This window comes from Zingiber officinale, chromosome 11B (assembly GCF_018446385.1).
Source record: "Zingiber officinale cultivar Zhangliang chromosome 11B, Zo_v1.1, whole genome shotgun sequence".
NCBI classification, from domain to species: Eukaryota; Viridiplantae; Streptophyta; class Magnoliopsida; order Zingiberales; family Zingiberaceae; genus Zingiber; species Zingiber officinale.
This window is the reverse complement of record NC_056007.1, coordinates 19,789,819-19,798,345: the sequence shown is the minus strand read 5'-3', so window position 1 is coordinate 19,798,345 and position 8,527 is coordinate 19,789,819. Positions and strand designations below refer to the sequence as shown.

Below are 8,527 nucleotides of genomic sequence, written 5' to 3'. Positions count from 1 at the left end.
GGCCTATATATGGACCTAACGATCTCGGAATTTCATGAAACAAGTTTCTATGGGTTCCTAATTTTCTCATGATCTTAAAAATATCCTCATCCAAAATTTTAACCTCATATATTTAGTATGGTGATTTTTTAACCCGAATTTGACCTAATTCATAATAAAAAAAATTTGCCGCATTTAATATAGTATGTTAAAATTATGGATGAAGATATTTTTAAGATCACGAGAAAATTAGAAATCCATAGAAACTTATTTCACGGAAATCCGATATCTCTAAGTTCATATTTAGTGTTTCCAAATCATTTTTTTATTTTTTTTAAAATTTTTTATATTCTGGGACGAATTTTGGAATTCGTCCCAGATTTAGGGTCGAATTCTGGAATTCGTCCCAGATTTGGGGACGAATTCCTAGATTCGTCCCAAAAAATAAGCAATGGAAAGAAATTTTTTAATTTATAAGTTAACCCTAAATCTCCTCCCACCCATCTGCCCCTTCACTCATCCCTTCACTGCAACTCTTGCGGCGGCTGATTCCTTCCCGATCGGCTGCGGCACAGGTAACCCTCTCCCTTCTCCCTTCTCCCCTCTTCCCTCTCCTTTCTCCCACATCTGCCCACTTCTTCTCGCGTGGCCGCGGCTGGCCGCGCGTGGCCGCGGCTGGCCGCGCGTGGCCGCGGCTGTCAGCGCCTGGCCGCGCCTGGCCGTGGCTGGCGCCAGTTGGCCGCGAGTCGCCGCTGCTAGCACTGATGTCGCAAGATTTGGAATGGTGGAGTACTGATCTGTGAAATTTAGGGCTTCATTCTTGTTTGTTAACAAAGAAAAGCACTGCAACTCTTGATCACTTAGATGCCAATGACCAATGATCTGTGAAATAGGGTTTAGGGCTGTTTTTGGATAAAGATTTGTAGTTCTTCTTGTATATAGATGTACAGTTTAGGGGTGTGGAAGTAATAAAATCTCAACTACACTAGGACAAAATTTTGATACTAGGGTTTCGAATCCTAAATGTATGGGGAGCTCCAGTATACCATAGGTATAAATTTACCTTTGATTTTCTGTGTACTGATCCTCTTTATCATTACAAATACTTGTAGGATAGTTTTTAGATTGGAATTAATTAATGGAGGGACAAATTACAATAGAGTTGACATGTTTTTTTTTCTTTGATACAAAATTCAAAGGGTGCTCATTATTATTATTATTGTTAAAAAGATTTTCTTTTAAAGAAAAAAACAGAAGCGACCCTATTCTATTTTTTATCTCAAAAATATCCTTATCAAAATATTTTATTTTTCATCTAAAAAATGTCAATTCTGATCCACAATTGCTCTAATATAGAGAGTAATTTTGTTTTTTCCAAATTTTGTTCCATTAAAATGTTATTATTTCAATTTAATTACAATTGCTTCAACTCTATTAAAATTGTTAGAATAATACTATAATAATTGATAATGTTGCTTGTGCAGGTTTCAATTTGGCATGATCTCAGTGTAGTTGAAGACAACTGTATTTGTTCACGTCTTTTCGGTATTTCTAAGTTCATTAATATGCATTTAATGATCTGTATATAAAGTTAGCTTTAAATAATTATTTTATAGTTGATTAATTGTATTTCTTCTTTTTGATAAGCTTTTCTTTGTTGTTTTGTCTTCAATGATAAGATTTATTTCTGTTAATAATGTTTAACTAAATAGCTGAATTCAGGTAAAATGCAGAATGAGTGAAGTTGGATGTATAACAAGAATTCAAGTATAATGCAGAATGAGGAAGAGGAGGAGGAGGAGGAGGAGGATGATGATAATCATAATGATGACTTTAATTTTTAACGATGGGTAAGTTTTGTTAGCTTATTTAAAGAAATTTCCCATAATTATGTATGATGATTATTTGTCTCATGTTTACTGTTTTACACATTAATCAATGGCTTGTTAACTTTTCTAATTTTTATTTTAATTAATATTGTCAATTTGTTTTTAACAGGGTTGGTGAGGCGAACTAAAGGTCCGAGAAAAAAAGTAAGTATTAAGTAACATGTTAAACTTTTAATTTTATTTATTTATTTATTTATTTATTTTCTAATTGCTTTTAATTTATTGAAATTTATTACTACTGCTTTATTAGTTCAAATTGCAAATTATGATTAGAGTTTACCTAACAACCAAGTAACCATGATTACTAAAACACTTGTATCACAAAAAAATTAAGTTTAATTAGTTTGTGTTTTCTTCATTTGAGCTATTTTCATATGTTAGGAAATTTTAAGAATATCTTTCATGCTCTCCATGTGATCATATGGACATAGAATATTTGTAGCTATTGATTGATATGGTGAAATAGGTATTATTATAACAATTTGATGTGCCATTTATATTAGGTTGTATCATATTTACGATGTTTTTACTTAGCTTCAAGATACTTCTTATAATTTTATGACATGGATGGTTCATATCGTTGGTAAATAGGACATTTATTTGAATGTTTAAGGAATTTCACAGTTATGTCTTGTTTCCAATCTTTCTTGTTACATGGGCATTTCGTATTATATTTATAATCTTTCTTGTTACACATGATCTGGTTTATTTGTTTGTTGTTATGTAGGCAAAGGAGATTTGAAGGGGTGCAAAGCTTTTGGGCAGACGAAGATGACTTGATGTATTTTTAGTTTATTTACCTCCTTGGATGGATGATGGACTTATATAACATTTGATTGTTGAACTTTATAATATTTTCTAGAAGCTTGAACAAGATAGATCTTGTAAAATTTGTTGAGATCTTTATATTTGTTGAATTATGAGTTGATCGAGTTCAATTATTACTCTTGTATGTGAAATTAAGATGTGTTGAATGTATATAAATGTTATTTGAATTTGGTGTTTATGTATCTATGGATTGAATTGCAAAAAGAAATTTAATCTGGAAAAAAAATTTAGTATTAGGGACGAATTTGGCGACGAAAACGATTTGTTCCCACTCTATCGTAATTGTATCGAATCCAGAATTTGGGACGAATATGTGGATTCGTCCCAGAATTTGGGACGAATTCTGGGACGAATCCACAAATTCGTCCCAGATTCTGGGACGAATTTTGGGACGAAAATTTATTTATTAATTAAATTAGTATTTTTGTCCCCAAATTTGTCGCAAATGCTTAAAATTTTGCAACAAATTTATTATTCGTTGCAAAATTAGGGACAAATTTGGCAACAAAAAAAATTTGTCACCGAATTCGTCCCCAAATTCGTTGCAATATTAGGGACAAACTTAGCAACAAAAAATAATTTGTCACTGAATTCGTCCCCAATTTTGTTGCAAAAATAGGGACAAATTTGGCAACAAAAAATTATTTCCTCCGAACTGAATTCATCCCCAAATTCGTTGCTAAGTTTGCAACAAAAAAATTATTCGTTCCTTTTTTGCGACAAATTTGGGGACGAAAATTTTATTCGTTGCCAATTTTGTCCCAAAATTCGTTGCTGAATTTGCAACAAATCATAATTCGTTCCAAAAGTTGGCATCAAACATTTTGGGACGAAAAAATTTTCGTCCCTGATTTCGTCCCAAAAAATTTTGCAACGAATTTTTTTGTAAAATTCGTCCCAAAATTCGTCCCAAAATGCCTTATTTTTTGTAGTGATAATCGAGCCGAGCTTGAGCTTTATTTAACGAATATATTCATGACTCACGAGTTTATTCGAGCTTTTATCGAGCCTAAACAAGCTTAATAAATATAAATTATAAATTTAAATATTCATTAAAAACTAAATTATATATTTTAAAAAATTATAATATTCTTGTTAAAATTTATAATTTTATTCTAATAAATAAATTTAATATATTTGGCTATGTTTTTAATAAGTAGAGTGTAAAATCTATAAATTCAATATCAAAACTATTATTTTTTTTATTTAAAAGTTGATTTATGAGCTTAACGAACATGTTCATGAGCTAACGAGCCAAATATTGTGAAGCTTGAGTTTGGTTTGTTTATCTTAACGAGCCTCATTAAACGAGTTCAAACGAGCTTTTATCGAATCGAGCTTTGAATACCTCACGAGCGGCTTGACTCATTTACACCCCTAGCGAGAAGGATGGCACGCGGTGCGCCCGAGGGATGAGCAATTGCAGAAGAGTACACCGGTAGACGAGAAGGAAGCGTGCGGTGGTTCCCAGAGACGAGCAGTCGGAGTAGAAGACTGCTCAGGGAGCAAGAGACGTAGCTAGCGAGAAATTCGGCACGGGGTGCGACCGAGGGACGAAGACTACAGATGAGTACGCTGGCAGACGAGAAGGAAGCACGCGACGATTCCGAGGGACGAGAAGCCGGAGTGGTAGCTTGCTCGAGAAGACCGGAAGTTGGGTTCGAGTGAGACCTATTCCGGATGGCAGAGATCACCCAAGCAAGCGGAGCCGGAGCAGAAGACCCGGACGGAGGCGAAAGCAGCGGGGGCAGAATGTTGATACAGTCTGACCTGGCTCTTGTTTTGATGTTGACACTGATTTAAGTTTGTATCAGATATTAATTAAACTCAGATTGATTTCTGATCAAGGTTGATCAGGTGGGAGGGAAAAGTCCAAGTATGGAAACTTGGCACACGAAGTCGAAGAGGGCTCGGAAGCTCGTTCTTCGGACTAGGTCAGAGAGGGCTCGGTAGCTCGTTCTCTGGACCACACGAAGTCGGAGAGGGCTCGGTAGCTCGTTCTCCGGACTAGGTCAGAGAGGGCTCGGTAGCTCGGTCTCTGGACCACACGAAGTCGGAGAGGGCTCGGTAGCTCGTTCTCCGGACTAGGTCAGAGAGGGCTCGGTAGCTCGTTCTCAGGACTAGGTCAGAGAGGGCTCGGTAGCTCGTTCTCTGGACCATGAGAGGGTCGGCAGCTCGTTCTCCGGACTAGGTCAGAGAGGGCCCGGTAGCCCGTTCTCGGGACCGGACGTGGAAGTCGAAGAGGGCTCGGTAGCTCGTTCTCCGGACTAGGTCGAGAGGGCTCGGTAGCTCGTTCTCTAGACCAGAAGGCTTTAGGGTTTAGGGTGGGAAGCTCTAAAAGATGTGGATCGGCCCGCTGACCGATCCAAAGGATACTATGATTATTCGATCGGTCACCGTCGATCAAGAATCGATCAAGAACTCTCGTGAACTCATCGAGATTACCGATCGGTCAGACCGATCGTGAGGCAACGGAGTTCGGGAGAAAGGATAGGGGATCGTCCGGACCGATCCACCTATAGCTGATCGGTCCACGATCGATCGAGTTTTTCGACCGATCGGCTATGGCGATCGGTAAGGATGTGGATCGGTCACGACCGATCCACGATAATGTCTCTGATGTTTCTCTGCAACTTCTGATTCGTCTGATTTAACCATCTGCTGTGAGCTTTTTAATTTGCAGGTTGCAGGTATCATGCCAATGCTTAAATTCAAATTAAACTCCATCAGGAGAATAAGACAAAGTGTTCTTTCTACTGTGTTTCGTTGCAAATGGTGCAATTTGAGCATCAACGTTTACTGGCTGCGATCTGGCTGCGATCAGTTGGCAGTTAGCTTGACTCCTGCTTATTGGTTCGAGCTCAGAGACACCTGCGAAGAACATGGGTTCTATTGGTGTGAGTTCAGAGAACCAGATGAGAAGGAAGAGTGATTGGCGACGCCTTAGCTTGCAGCAGCGATTCGGTGCAGGTTGACAGCGATTCGGTACAGGCTGAACACAGTGGAAAAACAGAGGCATAAGAAGAAGGATGAAGAGATAAAACGGTCGGTCGATCAAGCAAGTGCTAATGTTTTTTGAGATCTTGGCTGAGAAGCTGTTTTCCTTCTTGCGCTCTGCTTTTACTGTCGTCTTCGTGTGGCTGTGAGCATATTCTTCATTCTTTCTAGCCACTGATCATTGTAAGTCTTGTGTTTCATTTACATATCTCCGGAGACTTTGTGGAGAGGTTGCTCCACCGAGAAGGAGGAAATCTTTAGCAGGAATCTATCCAGGGTGTGATCTACCGAAAGATCAAGGAATCGTCCACCTTACGGACACGCCGAGGAGTAGGGGCAAGTTATCCCCGAACCTCGTACATACTGGTGTTAGTGGTGCTTGTCTTTCTTTTTCTTGTATTATATTTTCGTTTGCATATTTCCGCTGCGCTAACGATTTGTAGGAAGAAATTCCTTAAGCTTTTAGAGGAGGCTATTCACACCCCCCCTCTCTAGCCATCCGAAGATCCTAACACAGAAGACCCGGGCTGAAAAAGTCAACGAGGTTGACTTTCCCACCCGGGGCGTCCAGAATCCTTCCGGGCGCCCGGACCGAAAGTATATCCAGATTTCGGTCAAACCGAGATCTGTGCATTGGGGATAAAGTTTTATCCCTCCTAGGGGACCCGGAATACTTCTGGGCGGCCCAACCAAGGCTATAAATACAGTCTTGGTCTTGAAGCTTTTCATCAACTCAAGCAATTCATTTCCAACACTTGTACACTTCATTTCTAGATTAGCTTCTTTGTTTTTGCGCTTCACTGCTGTAAGAGGCTTCTCGGCCTGAAGGAGATAGTTAGTGCTACACTTTCCTTGGATTAACAACCTACCCGGTTGTAACCAAGTAAAACATCCTTTGCCTCTTCTTTCTGTTTATTGCTTTTATATTCTTATGCAAGTGTTTATTTAAAAAGTCGAGAAAGGTTGTGCTTTTTATTTTCAGGCTATTTAACCCCCCTTCAAATCGGCCGCCACGATCCAACAATTTGTACGTTGCATTTGGTTGTAATTTTATGGCTCTTAGATTCAAGATTTAATGTCCAAAGTTTATATGTTAAAATTATTAGGACATGATAAATGGAACCTAAACTAATTTGCTAGTTGTCGTGGAAATTTGGCGGTCTCAGAATGCACTATGTTTCAATAGAAGAATGATACATCATTTTGTGGAGTCTTTTCCTTTAGTGAACATATTTTAATCAATACTTAAAGTTTTATGATGTAATTTAATCAATTATACTCCTAACATATTTCCCAAGAACACTTTAATAAAAAAAAAAGACTAAATCTTGTTTGTGCTAATTAGGAGCAAAGTCATAAATTATGTGTGTCGGTATGTGCAATCACAATGTTTTGAATGTAATCATCATCATAGCCCTTATAGTGATCATGTGATAACAAGAATCATCCTTCCCATCTTATCGAAAACATATAATGGTTCTTAGTTTATTTGATCTGATTTAGAAAAGGAAACTATTCACGACCTATAAGCCATATCTAAAAACTAAGGGGACGTTTAATTTAAGGGAATAAAAATGAGGAATGAGAATAACAATCATTGATTGCCATTGTTGATGTTTGGATTATAGGAATCAAAATACAAATAAGGGAATGAATTCTTATAATTGGGTAATGACTCATTCCCATGTCTCCCCCCTTCAATGAGTCATTACTCTATTTTCAACAATCAAAATATTCTCTTATTCCAAAAATACCCTTGACCCAAAACTAAATTTTTCCCTTAATGTCAAATATCAAAATATATTTATTTAATTTTTCTTTCATATCACTTTCTCTCTCCTTGTTTTCTCTCATCATTTTATCACCCACTTTCTCTCTCCTTAATCTCTTTCACCACATTTTCTTTTCTCTTTTTTTCTCATTACACTTTCTCTCTCACCACATTTTCTCTCTCCTTAATATCTTCCATCACACTCTCTTCCCTCTTTTTTTTTCTCATCACACTTTCTCTCTCATCATACTTCCTCTCTCATCATACTTTCTCTCTCCTTAATCTCTCACATCACACTCTCTTTTCTCTTTCTTCTCATCACACTTTCTCTCTTATCATATTTTCTATCTCATCACACTTTCTCTCTCCTCAATCTCTCCCATCACACTCTCTCCCATCACACTATCTCCTTTTTTCTCAACACACTTTCTCTCTCATCATACTTTCTCTCTCCTCAATCTCTCCCATCACATTCACTTTCCTATTTTTCTTATCACACTTTCTATTTTTTCTCTTATTTTCCTTTAAGGCTAAAAAGGAAATTTTAATTTATTCTGATAGAAAATATTCAACTAACCAAACATTGCTTTCAAGAGTGATATCCATGCTCATACCCATTCCCATTCGTCAATACTATGATTCTCATTTCGATTCCTATTTCTAGGAAAGAACCAAATACCTCCTAAATTTGTCTCAATTTGGGTTGTACATGTTTAGATTTTTGGTCGTAAAATTGATAATTTGATAATGATAAGAACAATACTTTTTGATTATTGTAATGGTTTTATTTGTTTTATATTGTATTGAATGAATTATTATTATGATGATGGCAAAGAGAATGATGATGGTTGTTTGTTGATGTAATGTTTAATATATTTAAAGTAATTGTGATTTTAAATATTAATATAGAAGCTATAAACTTTCAAATGTTAATATCAAATATATTTTTTTTTTTTAAAAAAAATAGATGTTCAGAATGTGCATAAGACTATATATATATATATATATATATATATATATATATATATATATATATATATATTTTGATTAGTTTGGATTTTTT

The 8,527-nt window shown here is 36.6% G+C and overlaps 2 long non-coding RNA genes across 2 annotated transcripts; both read left to right on the top strand.

Annotated features, from left to right (window-relative positions):
* Window positions 1–417: 417 nt before the first annotated feature.
* LOC122033430 lies at window positions 418–1,718 on the top strand. The gene is made up of 3 exons (XR_006126540.1): window positions 418–554; window positions 1,464–1,524; window positions 1,702–1,718. It is a non-coding gene; the product is annotated as an uncharacterized LOC122033430 (long non-coding RNA).
* Window positions 1,719–1,874: 156 nt separating this feature from the next.
* Window positions 1,875–2,863, top strand: LOC122034955. Its single transcript, XR_006126841.1, has 2 exons — window positions 1,875–2,012; window positions 2,596–2,863. It is a non-coding gene; the product is annotated as an uncharacterized LOC122034955 (long non-coding RNA).
* The last annotated feature ends 5,664 nt before the right edge of the window (window positions 2,864–8,527 follow it).